This window comes from Abramis brama (assembly GCF_963993115.1).
Source record: "Abramis brama genome assembly, chromosome: 12".
Classification (NCBI taxonomy): Eukaryota; Metazoa; Chordata; class Actinopteri; order Cypriniformes; family Leuciscidae; genus Abramis; species Abramis brama.
This window is the reverse complement of record NC_139974.1, coordinates 22,582,048-22,609,381: the sequence shown is the minus strand read 5'-3', so window position 1 is coordinate 22,609,381 and position 27,334 is coordinate 22,582,048.

Here is a 27,334-nt window from a genome sequence, read left to right as displayed (position 1 = left end):
TATTCAAACTCCATTGCAAATCAGGTTTATTGGCAACATTTACAGACTTTCAGCTGTTTGCAATGAACAAATCAAACAAAAGTGATTGAAATAGCTCAACACAACAAATGTTTCAAGTGGTTTCCCCATATTTGACTGAAAATGCTACTTTTAATGACTTCAGCAGTTTCAAAATTATTCAACCCCTGAATAGAATCGCTCACAACAGCACATATCTTCAAAAAAGGTGTTGTCTTAAACACACCTGATGCAACTAATCAAGGGCTTCATGAGTTGCACCAGGTATTCTTGAGCTAGAACACACAAGATATCTGAAATGGCTAGGTTTGTTGAGTCTCAAGTTTGACTGCAAGTTAGAAATAAGTCAAAATAATGGTCCAAAAAGTTAAGAGATTTCATCTCCCTTCACAAACAAGGAACAGGATACAAAAAGATGGCGAAGGCACTAAATATTCTTAGAGACACGGTTGGAAGCATAGTTTGCAAGTTCAAAGTTAAAGGAACTTGTCATATGTATTATTTTGAAGTTATTTTCTGTGCCCATTGTCCATATGTTCTCTTCCTGTGTTTAGTTCCTGATTGCCTTGTTGCCTCGTTTATCTCAGTAGTTACCCTCATTAGTGTCCATAGTAACTTATCATCTACGCCTGTTCATCATTAGCCCTTTTACTCCCTGTGTATTTATACCCATGTTTCAGTTTTCTTTTGTTGGTTGTTGTTCTTGCAAGTCTCTTTGTAAGCTGTTGCATTCCTGGTTTTATCTTTATCTGGTTTTATGTTTTATCTGTCTGGATTATGTCTCTGGTTCCCCTGTTTGGATTATGTTCTTGACTCTGTTTTTGATTATCTTGGTTTGCGTTTTTTTTTTCTTTTTTTTTTTTTCTTAGAAACTGTTGCTGCACTTGGATTCTCACCTCTCATCATCCCTGCTTAATCCATAACACAAAACTTTTGATTTTAATAATGTATTAGTAAATGTTGAAATTAACTAAGATTAATAATTGTTCATTCTTAGTTCATGTTAACTAAATGTGGCAGTATGGGTGTTTAGTCTCGGGCTACTATTGGTTGGTTAGGATATATTGAGTGAGCCTATCATGGCTAGAGGCAGATGATATATCTACCTTGATGAGAATTTACTGTTGCTGCCTTTTCCGGTTCCGCATGTCCAGTGGCGTGCAGGAGAGATTGTTTGTTTGGTCCCTACAGTGGGAGAGCATTTGTACTGTTTTCCATGGTCGACATGTCCGCAGCTCATTCACAGGTAGGGACGTGGTTGTTTGTGGCGTTTATCCTTTCCGCGCAGGGCAGTATGGTTAAATCCATATACCGTGTGCTCTTTTTACTGCATGCACATTGATTTCCCTCTGGTCTGTTGTGACTGGGATTCCTCGCACCAGGTATGTAGTTTCATCTCTGGTAAGATATCAGTCATGATGCAATGGATCGCAGTTGATCCGTGATCCATATGGACCAGGCCCCACAGTTCGGCATGCATGCGATTCGCGGATTAACTGCTAAGTTTAACCAGAGTGAAAATTTATTGTTTGGACGTGTTTTGTCTTGCCAATTTACACTATTAAAACTATTAAAACTATTTTAAACGCGAATAAAGGGTACCCTCCCCTTTATTAAAAATAATAGCCTAATCCTTACAGAGATGTCTGCAACAATCACATTATCAATCATGCTAACATTCGCTTTCACAATTCTGAACAGGTTGGGATGACCAAAATCTTATTTCATGATACGAGTCATTTAATATTATTTAAATGTGATTTTATAATTACAATATAAATATTTAATTTAATTTTATCTTTGTTATTAAAAATAAGCAAAAAACAAATTATAAAAAATATGATAAATACTATAAGAGACAAATAAAATAAACAGTGCTTATTTTTGTATTTTTTTTTTTATGCTACTGTTAAATAGTACAGATCCTCTGAAGGGACCTTTGCAAAAATAAAAAATATATCTATATAAATAAAATATAAATATAAATCTCGTGCGCACGAGAAACTATCATTTGCGCACAAGAAACTTTCACGTGCTCACGAGAAACTTTCGCGTGCGCACAAGAAAACTATTGCGTGCAATTTCCGGTTTGCATTATAGTGTCATTACTACAAATGTGGTTATAGGGATGAGATGAGAGTGTGCTTGGAGTATACCTCCAGAGATTTGTCTTATTATAGGGAGATGAGAGGGTCTGTGTCTCTTACTATCGGAGAAAGAGTAACTGCTTACTTGGATCACACAAGGAACCTCAGCCTATATGTAGTGGCAGTGACATCAGTGCACGCAGTTCAAAGTTTTATGATAATCAGTTTCTTGTGGAATATTAGTGCAATGGTCTTGTGAATAAATGTTCTATATTTGGTGTTATAGCGATAGCAAAGGTACAGTAGGACTGCATTGTTTGTGGACTGTGCTTTATTGTGGGAAAAAAAGCATGAATATCTCTATTAGCTGCAACGTAGGTAGGCTACTAGTCATTGCAGGCCGCAAAAAAATACATTTAAGATTACACTAAAAACTTAATTGTAATTGAATACATATTTAATTAATTAAAAATGTTTTTATACCATCATTCATGACAAAGCGTTATATCATCATCATTAAGCACACAGCAGTTGACACAACACTTCATGATTTATTTTAATTAAACAACATACAAGTATTTATAATTAAATTCATGTTTTCTTTATTCATTAAAATGCATAATATCAGTGTCATGCATAGATGCAGTTACAATTCAAGTCTTATCATAACTTGCAAAACCTGAAAGTCAAAGTTTTTTTTATATTGAATATATATTTAAACAATCTCAAAAACTATTTCTTATCAAGTTTTAGATATATATTTTTTTAGAAATAGTGATTTAAAGTGTTAGTTTTTGCATTATGATTACAGTCAAACATAAACATTGTGTTAGAAAGAGAAGCTTGTGTTGCTAAGAAGCAAATTTTATACCCATTTTTTTTATTCAGAATAATTTGTAACAAAAACAAATGCAATTCATTCAATTATAACACTTTCTGTAAAATAATATTTAAAAAAAAAATATTGTTTTTTGTCAATTTCCCATTCATTTCCAATGGGGGTCATTTTTGACTGAAGACCACAAGTGTGACTATTTTTTTTTACGACCACTTAGCATGCTCAGATCATGACCTCAATTATTTTGTGTGTTCACATACCCAATGCCATAAAAGTCACCAAGTTTCGTAATATTCCGATGAAGCTGTGATTTTTAAAAATTCAAAACAGATTTTTTGTAATTAAAATTATAGGTGTGTATGTGTATAAAAGTGTATTTGTATGTGTGTGTGTGTGTCTGTTTTGCACTCTTGATGTTGTAGAGTGTCACCCCTTTACTGCGGTGTACTTTTTTTTAGCATTACTTACACTTTCTAAATGATCTTATGAACCAATGACAACTCCTAAATAACTGGTTTGTAATGTACTGTAATACATCATTTATAAATGATAAATTGATCATTAAAAAGTTTGAAAATACAATTATTAAACACATAGATATGCTTATAAATCAAGAATAAAGCATTTACAGCTGTATTTATAAACTGCTTATTAATGTCTATTAATGCTTTATAAATGATATTTACTAATGCTTAGCTAATGATTCATAGCATGCGGTTATAATAAAGAGTTACCCATTTTTCTTCTTTTTATCTTCTTCTATCATGTTGTGCATTTTTTTTTTTTTTTATCCCCTTGAGCATTATCTTATTGTTATAAAATAAAAATAAAAAAGGAAAAAAAATCGACACACCATGGCTCCAAAATGTGAAAAATGTAATAATAGACTCACACACAGGTGGCAGCCATGGTGTGCCGACTTTTTTTTCCCCTTTTTTATTAATTTTCTTGTGGAGCACCCATTCTGAGCAAAATATTGCTTTGGATGTGCGTGCTTTTGATCTGATTTTATAAAATAAAAAATAAATAAAAACAATTAGATCTCCCATCCCTTCTCCAATTGTAACGTAGCCTAATGTCGGGGCAGTCGGGGCAGCCTGGAGTACGTCATGGTCAAAAGCCTGCCCCTTCCTTTCATTGCTACGGACTACAGAGGTACATGTTTTTAGCCTAGACTGTAAAAAAAGTTGGACGACGCACCTTCACTCTCTTCCATTGTGGAAAAGTGAAGCCGCCTATGTCTCAATATGGCGCTGATATCTTGCACTGATTCGGGAGTCTACGCAGTAGTGAACTTGGGACCCAAGTCTACGCAGTAGTGAACTTGGGACCCGAGTCTGTGCAGTAGTAAGCGTGACGTGGAGCCATGGTATCAAGGCCTGACCCACACTCCCGCATAATCGGTTAGTACAATTTACTGAAGAACAACTCATTATGTCGGAAATAAACATAATGTGAAATAAACAGTTATGGAAATGTAGAAATCAATGTTAAAGCTCCAATCTTATCACAGCTCTCACCCAACCCGTCACTCTTTGAGCTGCTTTTGGGGTCCAGTCACATCTTCATCTAATGCCCAAGTCAAGTAGGCTTGAAGGTTTCTTTTTGTTTGTTTTGGTATTATTTTGTTGTTTTTTGTCTATTTGTTTTGTATTATTGTCAACATCCTCAGTTTCTTGATTCTGACTGTTTTGACTGTTTTGATTTTTCTGTTTCTTCTTTTTGTAGGAGTGTTTCCTGAAGTGGGCTGGTTCTTTGCTGTACCACAGGCTTTACTTCACCAAGGGTTGTCATTATTGCTGTCACTATTGCTGTGTTATTATTTGCAGTGAATTGTGGGTGTGATTCTGATTGGTGTTGTTTCTCTTTTGTATACCTACCTAGTGCTGTCATACTAGCCCGCCTATCATATAGGATGCCTCACCCCCTGCAACGATTTTTGTTAATTCTCCTTTTTTTTCTGTTTCATTCGACCAACGACAGTTGTGCTGGCTAATTTTATGATGCTTAGCTGGCTATCTTTGCCAATTGTTTAGCTTTAATAAAAAATATTTTTGTGTGGAAACTCACTCCTCTTGCATTTTCTAAGTGGATCATATTTGTGTCTTTATTTGGCTTGTTTTCCCCATTATTCCAGGGTGGCATAGTCACTATTGAGCCACTACAGCTGTAACAATGTCACCTTAAAATAACCGTAATGCATAATATTTACAATACAAAAAAATAAATAAATAAATAAATAAACAGATAGGAAACTTAAATATATTTAGTCTGATTTTTTTTATAATAAAATTTTAAATACAAAGTAAAAAGTAGTGTTCTGTATTTCAAATACATGGATCTAAAAAACTGCCCATCCCTGGCTATTGGTCACCTGTGGTCACATTAGCATTATTAGCTATTGAAAAGCCTATAGCAAAATACATATTCTGGGCATGGACAAGTACTCTGACATAAAAATGCAATTAAAGAAGCAAATTCTGAACCGTATACACAGCAAAGAAGCAATTAGTTACACCTGAAAACTATTGTTTGGCCAGGGCTTTATCTGTTCTCACAGAAAGCCCAGTCAGTGTTCTCTTATTAGTTTCCATAATGCCACATAAAAACGTAAGACAAAGCACCTTGGTTGGACGTGTAGCAGTGATACCTCTCTACTTGCAACCACTGGGTTTTCCTTAAAGGTCAAGCGGAAGCTAATTATTCCCACAGCGTTATGGAATTACTCAAAGCTATCCTTGGCCTTTAGACAACTAATCCTCCATCTTCATACACTGGAAGCTTTACCTTACATTATTACAAAGATTCAACCAAGCTTTGTACACATCTGAATCTGTCACACAGCCAGCTTCACTGACAAATTGCCCCCAACCAATATATGTTTCTGCCTGCAATTATATGCTAAAAGAAGGTATGCAGGAGGGTCACACAAAATATCAGATAATTCCACCTTTTCTCTGAAGGTGTCTAAAGTCTAAAGGGGGTAATTATAAATGCTCAGATCTTGCTTCCTTTACATGACTCTGTTAGGATAAGGTTTGGATATGGAAGAGCTGTTTTTATTCAGAATTGAGAAAAAAAGAACTGTCAAGTCTTTTGATTGTAAACGTTTTTTGAACGTCTGCATTTTTCGATCAATGTGGACAGAACACCATACAAAAAAAATACTCTTACTCTTTTTCCCCGCATCACTGAATCTACAGCGCCACGGCAAAACAAAATATATATATTTTAGCTGAGTTGTTGTCACGTTTATCATGGACTTTCTGTTTGTTTTCTTCATCTTATCACTGTTTTCATTAGTTTAGTTCATCATCATTAGTTCAGTTCTGTCACCTGTGTTTAGTTAATTAGTCATTGTTCATCATCACCGTCACCTGTCGTCACTTGTTATCATCTGTGTATTTAAGTTCCTGTCTTTCACCTTTCAGTTGTCGGTCAATGTTTATGTTAGTGTTTAAGTCTGTGCTCTGAGCACACACTCCCTGTTTCTTGTATTTGTGATTTTGAGAATTAAAACCTTTGATTTATTATCTTCGTGTTCGCCTCCTACATCATCTACCCAGAACCTGACAGTTGTGAGTTTGCAGTTTGAATTGAATGTGATGAGAGAAAAAATAAACATCTTTCTATTGTCTGTCGTTTCATGGTGCACAAAAAACAAAGCCAGGAATCTATGCTAGAGTTATTCCGGGTGAAATTTTGTAGAATTGTCCTTTGATGATAAATGGAATAAGAGTTTGGATATTAGAGTTCTTTATTGTGTTGAATGGCAGGACCTCCAGCTGCAGAATTCTGTCATTGTGAGATGCACATTTCACGGATCTCACTTTTGAAATTGAGCAGCCATAAACAAATCTAAAAAATGGAAATGCTTAAAAAAGAACTTATGTTTAAGTGTTTGACTGAATCTCACTTCCTCAACTGATAAAAGTTTGCCCTTTAGAGAAAAATAATAATTGCAATAAAATATATTTGTACCCATTAGATCATTTGTGTTACTATTAATGCTCAGAAAATCACAGTGGACCACACTCCTGACTGAATTGATTATGACTTAATGCTGAGGAGGAAGGAATTGAAAGGAAAAGAGATCTTGAGCATGAAAGTGCCAGCAGATATTGGTTCCAGCAAATCAATATAAAGCGGATCTCCATCTTTACCATGAAAGACCTTGAATGAAGAAAGCTTTGAAAGAATATTTTCAGTCACTCATCGAAGTTCTCTGAAGTTGTCTAAATAGATCAAATACAATAGCCGCTTTTGAGTTTAGGGTAAATAGGCACCTATCAAGTGTCATTAGTTCTGAGCGTGGTGAATCTGAAGTAATTCTAACAGGCAGAGGAAATGAATGCTATCCCGTCGCTGCCATTTATTTTTGAACCATAATGACCATATTGAGCATGACAGAGAAAAACTGATCCCCAAGATACAGGACTAACCTGAATTGTACAGTTTGATTTTAAAGGTGGACATCTAGCAAAAAAGTATATTTTTTTTTATCACAGAAAAGTTTCAAAAAGCACAGAGCAGCAATATAATATTTTAAGTAGTCCATGCAACTCGTATACTACTTTTTCCATGTCCTCTGGAGGAACACACTAAAATTTAAGTTACTGAAAATCATCTGCTCTGCAACAGCTCTCAAATCTCATTTACGATCAATTCCAAACATGTTATTCTTCAATGATTGGACTTCAATGATTCTGAATGCCATTGTTTCATACATGTCACATGACCAACAAGTTAAAGTGCTAAATATATTTGTGTGTGTGCGTGCGTGTGTGTGTGTGTGTGTGTGTGTGTGTGAGAGAGAGAGTGTTCAGCAAAAGAATGAAAATCATATTGGTTTGGAACAACATGCCAGAAAATTATGTTCATTTTTGGTTGAACTGTGCATTTAAATTATAATTAAAGTGTCATTAGTTCTGAGTGTGGTGAATCTGAAGTAATTCTAACAGGCAGAGGAAATGAATGCTATCCCGTCGCTGCCATTTATTTTTGAACCATAATGACCATATTGAGCATGACAGAGAAAAACTGATCCCCAAGATACAGGACTAACCTGAATTGTACAGTTTGATTTTAAAGGTGGACATCTAGCAAAAAAGTATATTTTTTTTTATCACAGAAAAGTTTCAAAAAGCACAGAGCAGCAATATAATATTTTAAGTAGTCCATGCAACTCGTATACTACTTTTTCCATGTCCTCTGGAGGAACACACTAAAATTTAAGTTACTGAAAATCATCTGCTCTGCAACAGCTCTCAAATCTCATTTACGATCAATTCCAAACATTTTATTCTTCAATGATTGGACTTCAATGATTCTGAATGCCATTGTTTCATACATGTCACATGACCAACAAGTTAACCCTCTGGGGACCAAGCTGTTTTTGGGGTCCTTGAGATGTTCTGACATGCCTTGACATTTGTGCTTTTTTCAGTTATTTATAAACATGTTAATGGCAAAGGTGTAAATTCACTCTATATAGCACAAACAGGGCTACCATAATATGCGAGCAACGTGTATGTAGATGTTTGTATTTTTAAGAGAATAATGTTTATGCGTGGTTATTGGAAAAAATTAAAATGAAAGTTGCTGAATTAAGACCACAAAACACATATTAAATATGTGTCCACAAGACTTTTGACTAATGGATGTTGTCCCTTTGAGTTCTAGCTTCAAAATGATGTAAAAATAGTCTTGCTTTATCGTTCACCAAAAAAAATACATTGATTTAAATGGTGTAAAACAGGTTTTGCTTGGAAAGCCAATATGCGAGGGGGAGGAGTAGTTTACACCTTAGATTATGAATGTCCCACCCACTCTGCATAATGAGCCATTCACTCAGGTGTGAAACTGACTGAGCCACAATGCAAGGACAAAAGATGTATTTAGAAGAAGACTTATATTGACCATTTAAGATTTCGCTTACATCTCTCTTGTAAATATGTTTTGCTATTTTATTAAAAATGTTACAATTACAACAATAATTACAATTTCAACAATATTTCAAGTGTACTCTTTCTTTGTAAAAAAAAAAAAAAAAAAAAGATTATAGGCCTACATTTTATCATATGTATTCATTAGTTTGAATATAGCCAACATTGGAACATCTAACATCTTAGTCTATGAATTTATTTTTGACAAAAATAGTATTTTTTTTGCAGTTTAATACGTTGCTTATACAAATACATTTTATTTCAACATATTCCAGTCGATTTTTACTCATCTCAGTAGGCTATAGCAAAGCAGTTTATTCTTTCACACACAGACACGCGATTCATATTTAGGCTAAACAGTCTTTACAAATATGTCCCCTTCATTCATCTCACAGAAAGGCGAGTCATATTATAGAAATGCGATTCATCTTTTTGCGGTTTACATAGGCCTACACTAACGTTATTCCATAACGTTATTCCACACGTGAGAAAAGAAAACAGCCTACCTCACTCCTCAGCGGAATCTGCTCCTCATTTCAGGAGATATTGCTCCTCATCAGCACTGTTCTGAGGAATCTTTTCTCCATAAGGTAGGCTATAATGTCTCACTCGCGAGGAGTCGCGACGCGCTTTGTTTACAGCTGATGTGGGCGTTTCACAGCTCTGAAATAGTTCTCAGAATTTGCGTTTGAATAGCACGTGCTCTCCGGGGAGTGGTCACATTACTGTGAATGAGCTCGTAATGAGCTCGACAGGAGTCGCTCTCTTTTTATACAGATTACAGAAGCTGAGAATATTTGTTTTTTATATAAATGACTTCATTTAAAAGATGCGATCTCAAGCTTTATGCCCGTGGGTCTGTTTGCCTGTTTGACTGAATTTTCGCGGAGTTATAGATCATTTTCGAACGCGTTTCAAATGGGAGTTTACTGACAGAGAGAAGGCAGAAATCGCATCATGTTAATTTTTCTTTATTTGTCAAAAAGCAAAACACTTTATTTTTATTGTGAGTATACAGAAAAAAAATAGAAACTGAACAGGATCGATTGATGTATTACACGAAAATGAAAGATCAAAATTAACAGAGCATTTAGTGTTTATTTTCATTGCAAAAAAAAAAAAAAACGAGCAAAACGCGCGGGCGCGTTTGTGGTCCCCAGAGGGTTAAAGTGCTAAATATATTTGTGTGTGTGCGTGCGTGTGTGCGTGCGTGTGTTTTTATTTTTTTATGGCAATAAAGCTTATTGAATTTAGAGAGAGAGAGAGAGAGAGAGAGATGTGTGTGTGAAAGGTGATATGTTAAGCAAAAGCAGTTCCTAACCCCTGCTAAGGAGAAAACTGAAAGGGGGAGGGAGTAATAGCAAGTTAGTTGTGTGTAATTCTGTTTATTTCATACTGGCTCCAATGTATATGACAATCTAAATAATTTACTTTCACAGGCATCGGCAAAGGCCGTGTGTCCCGGGTGGCTCAATATTACGCTGAGACTGCTGAGGCTCGCCCAGAGAGAAGAGGTGGTGCACGACACAGTGAGGAGCATGCAAGGAGAAGGCAACTCATTGTTGAGCACATACAGTCTTTCACCTGCAGGGCCAGCCATTATGGCCGGGGAGGAGCACCAGGCCGCAAGTATCTCCCCAGTGACCTGAATGTGCACAAGATGCATGAGCTCTTTGAGGCTCAGAGCCATGCTCAAACCAGCTATTCCCTCTATTACTCTGTGTTTTCATTTTTGGCTTCGGTCACCCAGCTACAGATGCATGCGCTGATTGTGCCAAGTACAAGATCAGGATTACAGACCCAAACCTTACTGACACAGAGAAGAGGATGGAATCGGCATCATTCATCTTGCATCGTCGCAGAGCGCGCGTTTTTTATGACATGTTAGGCAGGGTTGCTGAAGGTCATGTGACCCTCTGTTTTGATATGATGCAAAACCTGGTGCTTCCGAAAAACTCGATAGGACAGGCCTATTACTCACGCCAGATGTATCTGTACCTGTTTGGTGTGGTTGTGCACCATGGGGAGAACAGTAACCAGGAAAAAGATGATGTCCATCTGTATGTGTGGCAGGAGAATGAGGGTAGCAAAGACAGCAATATGATTGCTTCTGCACTGAATGACTGCCTCAAGGTTCAACTTCAGGACAAAGTCAGCAGATCCAGGGGGCTTCGGCTGTTCAGCGACTCTTGTTTTGGGCAGAACAAGAACATGAGCATGGTGTCCATGCTGATGGAACTTCGGCAGCTTTTCCCCAACCTTGGCATAGAGCACACGTTCCAGTACGGGGCCACAGTTATCTCCCTGCAGACCGAGTCTTTGGCAGAATTGAGCAGAAGATCAGGAAAATGGACACAATTCTGCTACCACAGGAATACCACGCTGTAACGTAAACGCATTAGCTCAAAGGATATACAGGGAATTGTAATAATTAATCAGGAATATGATTAATATATATTGCATATTACAGTTACATTAAAATTATGAAAAATAGATAAATTGAATATATCAATATACCATTCTTCAGATCAATTATCATGATATCTTTTACTGGAAATTAATGTAATTATCGAACAGTTGTTTGTCCAGCAAAGACCGTAAGATTAACCTATCAACTTCTCATAAAAAGTATCACTTCTTATAAATCCAGGAAAAATAGTTTCTGGCCATGGAAACCATTCTCCTGTACTTATAAAATTTAGGTTACTTAAACCATAATCAAATTGTAAAGCTTGTAGCTATAGGATCAAAACATTCCAGGGACCCGTAATGTGGGAAATATAGACAGAATCAAAACTAGGATATAATGGATTTTAATCATTGAACTAATAATACATACTACAGTTATACACGGAATATATGTATATACAGAAACATGAAGACAAAACTAGACAAAACACATTACAAGAAGATGAATAACGCATTACGATAGGATGAGAGAGTGAGGATGAGCGAGGGAAAGTGAAAGCAAAATGAACGATCAGAGTGAGAGAGAGAAAGATTGGAGAGAGAGAGAGAGAGTGTGAGAGAAGGGAGGAAAAAGAGATCCTCTGGAACGATCTCTTTAAGTTATGGCAAAATCACAAACAAAGTGGACCTTGAGAGCCAACAAGGAAATCAGATCACATTAAAAGCTCAGTAAACTTATCTTGCAAAATGGTTCTCTTGTGTTGGTTGAGGAAAGCAGAGTCCTGCGTGTGTCCTTAAGAACAGCGTTCCCATCTCTCCCGGGCGAGCAAGGTCGCGGGAAATTCAACGAGTCTCTGTCTTTGAGGTGAAGTTGCCAGGAATGATTCAGGCTAAGTTCATTCAGCTCGTGAATGAACAGAGGCGAATAGGAAAACGAAACTAGACTATAGAAAACATACAAAGAAAAGAGAGAGAAGAGAAGCAGGCCGAAGCCGGTCCGGACTTGGGTTTCCAAAGTTTTCGGAGGAGTCGAAGGAGGGAGAAGAGAGAAGCGAAACGGGGAAGTTCCGTCTTTTGAGGGAATCCTGTTCCCGCCCCGTTTTGCAGGAAGGGCAAATCATCTCCTGAGATTTCCGAGCGGGAAGATTCCTTTGTTTGTTTGGAACAGCCTCCTGGCTCGAGTTACAGTGGTGTTTGACTTAAGCCTTTCGGCTCCAGAAATATGAAATATGTAAAACAATGTACATTACTGCATTCTGCTATCGGAATTTGACTCCGTTAGATTTAGAGAATTACAGAGATATCAAACACGTCACATGAAGATTATAGGAATACAAAGTTACATAAGATAGGCATATTATAGGCATTTTAAGTTTGTTCCTTCAAATAAACGTCATAAACGAAGTGAAAATAAACTGGGAAACACACAGGAGTATATGAAATATGACATGCTTATATTCTAAGTTTAATGTGTAAAGTTCGTGTATGTGTGTGTGTATGTGTGTGGTGTAAAGTCACGAGATTGAAAATCAGGGGACTTGGTCGAATCATTTGCTAACAATACAGAGCTTGTTATAAATGTGTCATACGCCAGGGAGACCCCAGCCAGAGCGGCGCTGGTAATTACCCTGGGGCGTTATCTAGACATTGTGCATTATTCTTACATTTTGCAGAAGAGTAAAAACAAAAAGCTCTTGTTTTCTCATCTGACAAAGGGGCTGTGTTTGAAAAATCAGGATTCGCCTAATTCAGACCATCTGGCCGGATGCCAAGTCAGTGTTGCTACAACGCCATCCTGCAGCAACTTGGCAACGTTCATGTTTATGGCACAGACTGGGAGGCGTTTGATTACAGGTCAGCCTCAAAAGACTGTGTTAAGGCTCAGAGGAGCTTTAAAATCAGTGAAGCACGAATGCTTGACTTGAGTACCAACAAGGTGGGTGTAAAGACGACTTACAATGGGGAGTATTGTTTCCATAGTGTGTTAAAGCGGGGCAAGCGGTGGGCTGACCTGAAACCTGAAGTACTTCCAAAGCAAAGCTCTGTTAAGGCCGCAAAAAAGAGAGATGTGATGGCACTATTAGGAGCAATAGGTGTGTCTGATGCTGTGAGGGCTTTTTATGATGATGCACTGTATCAGGTGACTGACAATGCAGGCCTGAGTGATGACGAGTGATCCACACACACACACACACACACACACACACACACACACACACACACACACACACACACCTCTCTCTCTCTCTCTCTCTCTCTCTCTCTGTCCTCTCACACACTCAAAGCACATCTCACACACAGACACTATGTGTCATGATGGAAACACGGAAGCAGTTTGCAAGTAAAACTCTCTCTTTATTGAATAATAGAAATGATGATAGGTACAGTCCAGAGAGAAACAGATTAGTGGCGCAGGGACTTCGATGGTCAGATGAGTGCCGTGGTGAGAAGTGCTGATGTGACGTGACGAATCCAGAGTGAACATCCACAGGAACAAGAACAGGAAACGAAGAAGGCACAAGACTGGAACGAAGACGGGATCAAACACAATCGGGACTCACAAACAACGATCTGACAAAGGAGATGAGAAATGAGTGAGTATATATAGGTGATGAGATGAGCTGCAGCTGGTGACGGGAGTGATGAGCTGGATTGCTGATGAGTGTTAATAAGCCGGCACGCCCACACAATCAGCACACACACACACAACAACAGAACACGAGACAAGAAAGAGACATTGGATTTATGAACCGTGACACTATGTGATTTTTTTTTTTAGATGTAAAGCAGACAACTGTTTTACAGGTTCGACACTTTACTGTATGCCTTACTGAATGTATTGCACTATTGAATGCATTATTGAATATTGAATGTTTTTCATGCATATTTGTTGGACAAATTGGTCCTACTTGTTATAGGCTTGACACATTACACCCAAAAAAAAGTCTCTCTCTCTCTCTCTCTCTCTCTCTCTCTCTCTCTCTCTCACACACCCTCTCACTCACTCACTCACTCACTCACTCTCTCTCTCTCTCTCTCTCTTGTGTGTGTCACACACACACACGCACACTCACTGGCTCTCTCCTCTCACATACTCAAAGGACATACACACACACTATGTGATTTGTTTTATGTAAAGCAGACAATGGGGTTCGACACTTTACTGAATTGCCAATGTTTGTATTTATTTTCATTTATTACTGACTGACTTGCCTATTGAATATCGTTATCATTATTGAATATTTTTAATAATTTGTTTGTTTTTTTGTATAAAAAAAATGTAAAAAATACACTCTAAATGTATTACTTAATAACTAAAAAAAACTATTACTTTTTTCAGGTTCGGCACCGAATGACTATTAGCCTAAATATGTTACTAAATGATTTGAATGTATTTTTAACATTGTTGTATTTAAGGACTGGTATTTGTATGTGTGTTATTTTTAAATTATTTGTTTTATGTGGTGGACAATATTAGAACATGTCACTGGAAATATTTATTTTATTTTTACTATTTATTTTATTTTACTATTTATTTAATTTGGCTTTTATTTATTTCATGCATTTGCACTTATTTAATTTATATTCATTTATACTATGAGTACCTGATTATATGTTGCATGTTCTCTTGTTTGTTTGTTTTTTAAAAGACAAACCATCATTTTTTTCCAAAACTTGATGGATTTATAGCATTTTGAAAAAATAAATAAATTAACTTTGAATTTATCATCGACAATATTGTTGTTTGATTTAATAATCATTGTTCAACATGTTCAGACTGAGCCAAAAAAAAAAACATTTTAACAGGATAAATTGAATATTCACAAAATGTGTTGGTCTAGGTAAAAAAAAAAAAAAATTCCTGAAAACTACTGAAATGGATTTATCCCGTTTTGGAAAAGAGCTCCTCATATCATGATGCACTTTATCCTAACATATTGTACACCATTGATTATAAAATCAAAAGAGGATTATTTTGATACCACGAAAGGGGATTTGAAGACAGCAGTGATACATCATCTTTGGATATCATTTGAACATTTATTATAACATCTGAAGTTACTCTAACATAACTAGTCATAACTAATAAAGGGACATGCATAAAACACAGGAGAAATACTATAAACATTTGGGAAAGTTTGTGGGTAAGAATGGAGTAAATGTCCTTTGTGTATTGGAGTTTATCTCTATAGTCTTTAACCAAATGGCTAGTGCCGTCTGGACTCTTGTGCTGTCTTTGAGGGTGGCAGACACAGTCTTTTGCTCAGATCGTTCAGGAGAGCAGAGGTGATAACGGCCTTTGAAGAGAACTGGTTTGAGGGCCGATGACAATAGGGGAGAGGGGGAAGGTTTTATGAGGTCTAGAGCATTTTGGATTAAGTCCATTCGTTACACTAGAAAAAAAAAGAAAAAATAAACAAAACAAGGATTGACAAACAGAACTGAGCTCAACTAACGTAAAATTCACTAATGGACAAGAGCCATCAAGAATCAGGAATCGTAAGGGTACAAACAGGGGTAAATATACTAACAAGACATGGGTGGAATTAACAAAGACAACTAAACAAGTGGAAACAAAGGAAACATGAACCAAACCAAACTGTCACGTTTTGATGTGTTGAGTTCTGTTCTGTGGTCTTGTTTTCCCCTGTCTTTGTGATTTTGGTTTAATCCTGTTAGTTTTTCCCTGTCTGTTTAATTAGAAATTCCCATCACCTGTGTCTTATTAATTATCCCATTAGCCCCAGTACATTTAGGCTACGTCTACATTAATCCGGATACATTTGAAAACGGCGTTTTCGTTTATAAACGCTCTCCGTCCACACTAGCGTTTTCAAGCGTTTTCGGACGTTTCAGTGTGGATGAGAAACTTTTGAAAAACGCCTGAAAACGCTAAATTCACCTTTACTGCGCATGTGTAAAACCCCACAAAAGCTCACTGATATGATTCAGATGGAAAAATAAATAATGAAGTTATCGCGCAATTCTTCTGACAGGATAATTTTATTTAGTAAAATATCTCACCATTCACTGATGCGTCCAGGTCGACCGCAGACACCATTTGTTTGGTCTAAAACGCGACTGTTCTCATGTATTACTGCAGGACAGCAAATGTGAGTAAATTCTGTCATCTTTGCAGGACTGTGGTATGAAGAGTGTGCAATGTAGAATATTTTTAGCAACAGTGTGAAAGTGAATAGCACATAACAGGCACAATACTGGTATAAACATGAATATCTATTGGTACAATATGCGTCACATGACTAAATTTACGTCATCGTTTTTAAATCCCTCCGGTTTCACAGTCCACACTACAACGCGAAAACGGCGTTTTCAAATGTATACGCTTTGGAGTGCGTTTTCAAAAAGCTTCGTTTTCATTAATAAAAACGCCGTCTCAGTGTGGACGGAAGGCCAAAACGGAGAGAAAAAGATGCGTTTTCAAACGAAAACGTATTAGTGTGGACATGGCCTAAAACCCTGTGTTTTCCCTCAATGTTGGTTGGTCGTCGTCCATGTATGGTTGTGTGTACTGAATTCCTGGAGTTTTTCCTTTGTTCCTGTATGTTTCTGGAAGCTTAGTTTGTAAATAAATCAACTACACTGAAGTTCCTGTGTGCATCCTGAAACAACCCTGACACAAACATAGACATTATTTTATTTATTTTTTTTATTTTTTTTTTATTTATATGACTTGTGCTGAAGAATGTAAATGGCTTGCTGGGTAAGTAAATCTGTAAATTAATTATTTATTAATCCTCTATTAACTTACCAGTGAAGTGTAACTAAATTACAAATCAAATCCACCAAGAGTCTTGATAAATTAAACTCAAAACGATCACATTTTGAGTTGGAGATGTGGGCCTGAAGACCCGAGGTGTAGCCGGGGACTCGGCCTCACGCCACGCTGGTGGAGGGAGAGCCCGAGGCGCAGAAGATGAGCCGCACGGAGTGAGCGGCAGAGGCAGAGTCAAGGAGTTGGACCAAACCAGCGGTGCCGACGGATCCAGGGGACTGGCTGGAACCAGCGATGAGGACAGGGTAAGGACAGGCTGGGATACAGGCAGAAGATGTCCAGACGGGACCAGCGAAGATGAGGAAGCCTTGAGGGTGGGGACTTAGGAGGGAATAGGATCTGCGGACCACAGGTCAATAAGGTCCAGGTCCGCTCCTGGCTCTGAGGTGGACTGGCCTGCCTGCGTCAACTCCGGGGCCTTGATGTTCTTCGGCTCTTGCTCCTTGGTGGTCTTCATGGGCGCCTCGGGCTCGCTGGCAGTGAGGGAGAGGCTCCCGTTCTGGATTAACCAGGCAAGGTAGTTCAGGTAGGGCCTGCTCTCCGGGTGAAGTTGCAGGACAGGGGAGTCCATAATCTTTGTCTCAATTTAGAGAGGTCGGTTCATCTGTCACGGTGCGTGCAGACAGAAGAAGATCACGAGTCATAAAGTTCCAATATAAACTTTTACTCACAAAAGGTACAGATGGGCAGAAGGGTAACACACACCAGCAAACGACATGAACCGACAAAGACTGACTGAACTCAAGGAACTAAATACTAACACTGATGAACTGAAAACAGGTGATGATAATTAACTGCACACAGGTGGAAGATGGTAAACTAATTAAGGATAATGAGAACAGGTGCAAACATGACAGAACAGCAAACATGACAGAACAGGTGAAAACAGAACAGGTGAAAACATGACAGAACAGGTGAAAACATGACAGAACAGAATGTGACACACATGATGTAATATCTCTCATTTCACTCTTAATTACCTCTTCAGTCAATTAAGTTTACTGAGGATTTTAATTTAAAAATGTTGACATATTTATAAGCACAAGATAAACCACTTCTTTGTGTCTGATTCAGAAATCAGGTTTCAGGTCAGGTCATTTCACCATGCAAACAATTTAGTGTATGTTAAACAACACTGTTTTCATGATGTGACTGATTCATGATGGCCATTCATATACATTTCAACTGAGTTTTGGGGGCCTGAAAAAGAAAAAGAAAAAAAGGGGAAAACGATACCGTTATCGTCCCAGTGTAAACTACAAAAACACGAATTTTGTGAAAACAGTGACATCATGTGCATACGTATCACATTTTTTCTTTGCAAAGTGACCGGCAACTAAGCGGCCTGGTATGTATAATACAGTGTTTTTAGTCGTTTTGGCGGATCTGTGTGAACAGGGATCTATTTGACAATGTTGTCTTCTGTAAGCGAAAAACGCAAAGGATTTTTTTTTCTCTCGTTTTTAGTACATTGTTGTTGTGTAAATGTACCCTTAGGCAATAGGCAAAAGTAGGCAAAAGTCAGACATTTACACCTGAAACATTGTAAAGGTTTAAAATGAATTAATGAAAAAAGACTAATACTAAAGCAAGGCCTGATAGGCAGATAAACAGCTATAAATTGACATGACATGACATTTCTTTATATATTACTTAGGTAATGCTGTTCTGTACTAGAGACATGCCAGTTTGTCTGTAATTGCTTCTGTCAAGACATACATTAACGTAGTGAAGATAGCAAGAGCAGTAATGATACCTTTGCATTTCCAGTGCATACATCTGTGTAATATGTGCTGTTCCTCAATTTTAAACACATTCAATGCTCCAAAGTCAATTAAATTTACATTAGTTTAATGCTCTTGGTAGACTTCAAAGATGTGCATTCATTTTGTTTGTTTTAGTTATAAAGGACAGCAAAAGATGGTCAAGCAAAGAAAAGTTCCAATAAGAACACAAGTTGCAAACACAATATCAATCAATCAATCAAGCTTTCTACATGAGTCATTCTATGAAAAAGGTGATTTTTTTTTTAATTTTATTTACATTTTACAAAATTTTATTGGAAATGGTTAGCTACAAATTAAATGTTATTTTCCCATATTAGGCCCAACCTAGATTGAGACCACTATAGGCAGTGCCTAATGGTCACTTAGGCACAGAAAGGAACAGAAAGAACAACAATTAATTATGGAATAAGACAAAAGTAATGCCCAGTCTAATGTAAAGGACGCAACATGAAAGAGTAAAAAACAAAACAAACAAACAAACAAAAAAAACAGTGAGTTGGAATGTTTTTGTTAACATAAATTGGGAACCTAATTTCAGAAGGTGACCAGGCCAAAAAAACAAACAAAACATTCTTTTTTTTTTTCTTTTTTTTTCAAATATTCAATATTTGTATGCAAAATACAATAGGGTTTATTGCAACCAGTTCACTTTTACAGGTACTCACTCTGCACCATCAGTGAACCATATCGATATTCCCTCTTCCTTTCTCAAGACACCTTCCTCCAACTTAGTTGACTTCTTTGGTTCCAAAACCTTAGGTAACTTTCAGGGTATGTAAGTAGTCATTGCAACTTATTCTCTAACCTTCTCCGGAGAATGTCATGTTCCAATATTAGGTATTCAGTGCAAGTGTGCCCTGTTGAGCGTGACAGATTTTCCACAATATTATACATATGAAGTAAGAACGTAACTAAGAATGTAAATCACCATTAAATAAAAGAAGAAGAAAGAAGAGGTATGGAATGCTTCTTTTTACTGTCATTGCATGGTGACTCATTGTTTTGGCTCTCGATTGAGAATGCCAATATGTGTGGTCGACGTTAACTCTAAATGTTATACTCTGTTTTTTAAAAAAAAAAATATAATAATAATAATAATAATAATAAATCTTGCACTTATTGTGACACTTTCAGTTAAATATTTAGTGAGTGGCAATAAAAGCACATTCCGTTTTATCAAAAACAGATGAATGTGAATCTGGCAACATTTTATTATGTTGGTTGTTATACATATTGCAGCAAATCCTAAATGAAATGTTTGATTATTGGCACTGCAATGTAAAAGCTGTTTCAAGTTTGAAAATAAGATACAAGCAAACAAGCAAAAAAAAAAAAAAAAAATCTAAATGCTGTTTAGAAGACTGCAAGGAACATTTGATGAAGGACTTACGGGTGGGTGTCAAGAAATACTCTGACAGTGGGAGAGTGAGGTCAAATTAGGAAATGGTCAGAGGAAGAGTTGATTAGTCATAGTTGGAGAGAAGTTTCTTCTGAAGTTATGCCATCAATTACACCTATGAGTCAGCCAAGTAGCAAATTTTCTATAGGATTACTTCTAATCAGGATGCTTAAAACCCTTCAAAATTAACCTGAGGGGACAGGAGAACCAAAATCAATACAGCAAACCAATGTAAGCAATTAAAATTCTCCAAGTTCCGAGAGATGCAAAAAAGAGATCTCAGGTTATAAAAAACTGGAGGTAGGCAATGGAAATAGCCACAGAAGTGCAGGCAGTCTCAAATGCATCTACACTTGGTCTTTTAATGATTGCAGTGTAAATATGATATTTAGTTTTGAATTTACAATCTATATTATTTATTAGAATTAAATAATTAATTATAATGTAGAAAAAAAAATCGTTAGTCTTGCTTTACAAAATAATGTGCCGTTTTTCAACACACAGTATTTTCTTATTTCAATGTTATCACAGATGTCACCTGTCCTCTACTATGATAGACACTACTGCTGTCTCAGTTGAAGTGTTGTAGGACAGATGGTGAATGGACCTCTCCAACAGAGAACCTGGGCTATATTAGAAATCTCACACAGATGTCTATATGATCTATTGTGAAAGACATACTGTGATTGAACTCTGATATGTCACAATCATGCTTAGCATTCTTCCACTGCACCGCTTCTTCATTCAAATATCCATGTTTGGTAACACTTTATAATAACTGCACTCTATTAATCATTAGCTAAGCATTAATAAACAGTTCATTCATAATTTATAAAGCATTAATATTCATTAATAAGCAGTTTATAAATACAGCTATAAATGTTTTATTCTTGATTCTTAAGCATATCTATAATGTGTTTAATAATTGTATTTTCATACTTTATTAATGATCAATTCATCATTTCTAAATGAAGTATTGCTTTATTTACAAACCAGTTATTTAAGAGTTGTCAGTAGTTCATAAGATCACTTAGAAAGTGTAAGTAAATGATTAATAAACTATTTAAATGTACATTCATACATCTTAAATATGTCTATGTTCTGTATCACTGTGTTGTTTGTTTCCTTTTTCTGTTAAGAAGATAAATGTGTCTTTAAATATCCTTTGTAAATGCTTTATAAGGCATAAATTGTCCTCACTTTAGATGAGCTCACAAAAACAGTTAACTAACAACTACTAGATACTTTATAACTACCTGAATTAACCATGAATTACAGTAGAAATACATGTTAATAAAGAATGTATTAACACACTAACTATAAGTAACAATTACTATATGTCTGAATAATACGATGTATGAATGTAGAAACAAAGAATACAAACTGCCAGGTTTCTAGTCCAATGCGGTCAATGACAATTCACCAAACAAAGGCCTACAGTGTCACATGCCTGCATGGTTCTCATTATTTCTAATGCCCTTCTCATTTAGCCCAGCTGGCAGTGTCACAGTGTCTGGTTTGAGTTCCCTGGGTCACCACTAGATGTCCTCCTTCCCCACGGTGTCTGCCACATTCTGAACTACATTTCCCATGATCCTTGTTTCTTCATTGCACTCAGCTGTCCCTTGTCACTAATCATTGCACTCAGCCAATTCCCCATTAGCATTGTCATTTCCCTGTGTATATAACCCTGTCTGTTTTAGTATGTGTCACGGAGTCCTTGTATTTATCACGCCACTTCTGTGTTCTGTTCCTGCCTGTTCTTGTTTGTGTCTTGTTTTGGATTGCCTTATCGGATTTTGACCCATGCCTGGACTTGACCACTGATACGGATTTCCCTAATAAATACTTACTGCAATTGGATCTTCTCCCTTGTTTCCTGTGTGTGGATCGTGACAGGCAGTCATCAGTCTAAATACCCCAATCAGAGTCTTCGCAACAGAGACACTAGGGAAGACAGCAGTCTCAAGCCAGCCATCACTTACAATTCAGTGATTTTGACTTGAGAAAAAATTACATGGAAAGGTGGCAGTATGGGGGTCGGTGTTGATATTTTTTATCAATATTATTCCACAATTTTATTTAAAAACATACAGCAATAAACAGTATACTATAGCTGTTATGGAAGCAGACTCAGTAGAAGGAGATGGCATTTAACAGGAAGTTTATTGACAACAACTGAGCGGATAAACTGAAAGCAGGTATAAAACTAATTCAGAGGACCTTTAGTCATTACTTAAATATATATATTGTTGTGAAATAAAAAAATCAAGTTCTGAGATACTGTTAGAACTTTTTACTTGTAATTGTTATTTGATTGAGCTTGGATGACACACAAATTATGCCTATTGATTAAATCATGACTTGTCAGAGTTTAACATTTTCAGTTAATCAAAAATTAATTTAATTTTAAGTTTTTTTTTTTTTTAATTATTATTGCAGAAAAGGTAACATACAAATAATAACACAAAAAATAAACAATCAAGAGAAAAAAAAAAAAAAAAAAGCATAGCTCACATTCAATTTTTACAAATAAGGATATTACAAAATATCAGGGGTATTGAAGAGTGTATCATAGCATTTTAAATATTTCACAGTTTTTTAACAGTCTTATTGAAGAAATATAAAAATCAAAGTCAGAGCAAAACAAATTTAACATAGGAGATTAATTAAGAAATTTTTGTTTATGTATGTGAAATTTTGCTAATAAAATAAAAAGGTTAACAATAAATTCCAGATCCTTATTGCTTTTATTTTCATAATACAAGGTAACATCCTTTAAAGTAAAGCAATAATTAATATTCATCAGATTAAATATAAAATCTGCCAAATCAGTCCAAAACTGGTTCACAACATTACAGTCAAAAAATAAGTGAGTCAGTATCTCTTTCTCGTTATTACAAAAACAGCACATATCATCAGTATCAGAGAATCTTGATATTAAAGATTTAGAAGGATAAATGGTGTGTAGAATTTTGAAGTGTATTTCTTTTCTATTTTATTATTAATACAGTAATTGAAAGGAATTAACCAAGCTCTTCTCCAGTCAATATTTTCAATCTTAGAGTTCCAGAAAAATGTCCCTCTAGGAGATATTTTGTTTTGTTTTTGGAAAATATTACAAATTTTGTTATTGCATTTTTTTCTCAAATAACTCAACACCTTCTAAAATTAAATTTGGGTTTGTCACAGATAAAGAATTGTAACAAATATGACATTTGACAAGTTGACGAAGTGTTACAGGAATAGCTTTAATAACTGAATTAAATTCCCTAAACTGTACGGGAAAATTGTAAGTTGACATGAATTGTTCGTAAGTTAAAAGATTCCCAGAATTGTCAAACATTTTTATAAGATGATTAATGTCTCTGTTGAACCAATTTGTTAAAAACAAGGATTCATTTGAAACAGTTAAATTTCCATTATTCCAAATGAAAGAGGTGTGAGGAGAGAAATTGTGACAGTAACAAATTTTCCAAGCGAAAAGAGCTTGCTGATGAAATATGAATAATTTGAGGGGGGTTTTAGAAATATAATAATCACATGTTAACAGAAATTTCAAGCCACTAATTTGATTAAAGAGACTATGAGGAATATGGTTCCAAAGAGAATTAGGGGTGATCAAACATCTCTTAAGCCAGTTAACCTTAAACACTGTAAAAAAAAATTACATCCCCAAGTCAAAAATTTCTAGTGACTGATAACATCTAAATTTTTCAATTAGTCTGACGTATTATTTCTCATTGAGCCAATGTTAACAGACTATTGCAACAAGAATTGCACTTGGGCCAATTTAAAAATTTAGATGTGACCAGTCACTAAAAAAAAATGACTTGGAGAGGTTAGAATTTTTTTACAGTGAAGGTATTATTTACATCCTCAAAATAAAGCATCTCCAGACCTCCTTCAGCCTTCTTATTAGTGAGAACCCTTTTTTTAAGTCCTTGGGATTTATTTTTCCAAACAAAAGAGAAGAATAAATTATTAATATTTTTTACAGTTAGAATCTTTAACATGCAGTGATAGAGCGGGATAAACAAATTGAGATAAGCCTTCCGCTTTGGATAATAAGACACGACCGTAAATGGAAAGATCACGTTGTAACCAGCAATTTAACACTACTTTTGTCTTCTTTAATCTAGAAGAAAAATTTAAGTTTTGCCTTTCATGAAAATTTTTTGTAACAAAAATTCCTAAGTATTTGACAGAGGATTTTACTGGAATGTTCATTATATGTTTATCATTTAAAGTGTGTAAAGGGAGGATTTCACATTTAGATAAATTTAATGTTAAATCAGAAGCCCTTGAAAAATTATTGATGAAGGAAATAGCATGAGGAATAAAAGATACGTTCTTTAAAAACAAAGTAGAGTCATCTGCCAATTGGGATATCTTAAGTACCTTATCAAAAATTTTAAGACCTTGAATTTCATCATTATTGACAATACCGATTGATAATAATTCAACTACTAACAAAAATAAAAAAGGGGAGATTGGGCAACCTTGACGCACTCCGCGATTAATATTAAATCTTTTAGTTCTACCAGAAAGACTCGGGAGATAAAGTGATGTAACAAAGCATATATTTATTGACAGCCCGGCAAGCATTGTAAAGTTCTTTGGCGTAGGCCCCGTCCATAGCTCGTAATCCGAGGGTAGCGGATCTGCATCTCCTGCCTGAAGACGAAGGCAGGGGCGCAGCCGACCCCCTTAGAAGGTATGGACAGGACCATCCTGGTGGTGGTGGGGAGGGTGGAGGTTGTTGTCGCGTCGGCATCTGCGAACTCAAACATGTGTAAGTACCTATCTTTTATACAGAAAGTATAAAGACGTGATTGGATAGAGATGAAGGTAATGAGTGACGTAGTGATTGAGTCTTCCTGGCAGAACTTAGCTAAAGCTTCCATTTCTACCAGAAAGACTTGGGAGATAAAGTGATGTAACAAAGCATATATTTATTGACAGCCCGGCAAGCATTGTAAAGTTCTTTGGCGTCCATAGCTCGTAATCCGAGGGTAGCGGATCTGCATCTCCTGCCTGAAGACGAAGGCAGGGGCGCAGCCGACCCCCAAAAGTAGGTGGATTAAGATCCACCAGGACGGGGCCAGCCTCCCCCCAAAATTTGTAGACGAAAAGTATACGCACCGGTCGTGAATCCTGAGGTTCCTGAAAGATAGAAAAGGAGTTACCATAATCAGTATGATGAACGTTAGATGGATTTTCATGTGCCTATGTTTGATTATGTTTAAGATTTAATACATTCTTTTTTTTTTTCTTTTTTTTTATTTATGTTGCCACTTAAACCGTACATAAACAGGCCTCGTTAGACCACGCAGGTATAGCCACGTTAGGCCTAGAATAAACAGGCCTCGATGGACCACGCAGATATAGCCACGTTAGGCCTAGTGTAACGGTCACCAGCTGGAGTGCCCTTGAGAGCCACCAGAGGGCACTCCACATAAGACTATCACTCACAAACTACATTTCCCATAACTCACTGCCCGGACTCATTATCACTGATCACATTCACCTGTACCTCATTCACTGATTGCATTCACCTGTGTCTCATCCTGTTAGTCTGTCTATTTATACCATGTTCATTCATTCACTCACCGCGAAGTCTTGTTTGTGTCACACTGCATTTCTGAGCATTCTCCTAGTTTTCGTGTTTCTTGGTTCTTGATATCTTGCCCTGTTCCCTGGATTACTCTCTTGCCTCTGGTCCCTGCCTGCCTGCCTGTTTGTTTGTTTTGTTTGTTTCTTTGTTTTGACTACCTGCCTGTGTATGACCCTAGCCTGTACTTTGGATTACGCCTCTGGATTGCCCCAGCCAATAAAGCTGCATTTGGATCTCCTACTTCGTGTCTCTGAGCAGTTTCGTGACAGAAGACTTCGCCACACCCAGATCCAGCAGCAATGACAAACATGGACCCAGTAACTAAACTCTGCTCCATCTTCCAGGATGGTCGCCCCATAGAGGACTATGTGGGTGAGTTTGTGGCTTGTTGCCACCTGGCCCCACTGGACGACAGGGAACTCAAGGATTGTTTTTGGATGGGACTGGATCAGGACGTGAGTTTTTATTTGCCCGAGGTTGACCCCAGATGGACTCTGGCTCAATATATAGATTTTGTTTTGCTATTTTGTGGGTCTCCCTTCATAGTGGGCGAGGTTGAGCCCGCACCTCACGTCGCTTCTGCTGATCTAGAGACTGTTCACGTCGCTTCTGCTGATCCAGAGACTGTTCACGTCGCTTCTGCTGATCCAGAGACTGTTCACGTCGCTTCTGCTGATCCAGAGACTGTTCACGTCGCTTCTGCTGATCCAGAGACTGTTCACGTCGCTTCTGCTGATCCAGAGACTGTTCACGTCGCTTCTGCTGATCTAGAGACTGTTCACGTCGCTTCTGCCGAGCCAGAGCCAGAGCTTCACGTCAGTCCTGCCGAGCCAGAGCCAGAGCTTCACGTCAGTCCTGCCGAGCCAGAGCCAGAGCTTCACGTCAGTCCTGCCGAGCCAGAGCCAGAGCTTCACGTCAGTCCTGCCGAGCCAGAGCCAGAGCTTCACGTCAGTCCTGCCGAGCCAGAGCCAGAGCTTCACGTCAGTCCTGCCGAGCCAGAGCCAGAGCTTCACGTCAGTCCTGCCGAGCCAGAGCCAGAGCTTCACGTCAGTCCTGCCGAGCCAGAGCCAGAGCTTCACGTCAGTCCTGCCGAGCCAGAGCCAGAGCTTCACGTCAGTCCTGCCGAGCCAGAGCCAGAGCTTCACGTCAGTCCTGCCGAGCCAGAGCCAGAGCTTCACGTCAGTCCTGCCGAGCCAGAGCCAGAGCTTCACGTCAGTCCTGCCGAGCCAGAGCTTCACGTCACGTCTGCCCGTCCAGAGTCTCGTCTCGCCGAGACTGAAATTGTTCCTGAGCCTGAATCTGATACTGATCCTGAGCCTGAATCTGTTCCTCTTCCTGCGCCTGTGTCCTCGGACAAGATGGCCGACTCCACGCCTGTGTCCTCGGACAAGATGGCCGACTCCACGCCTGTGTCCTCGGACAAGATGGCCGACTCCA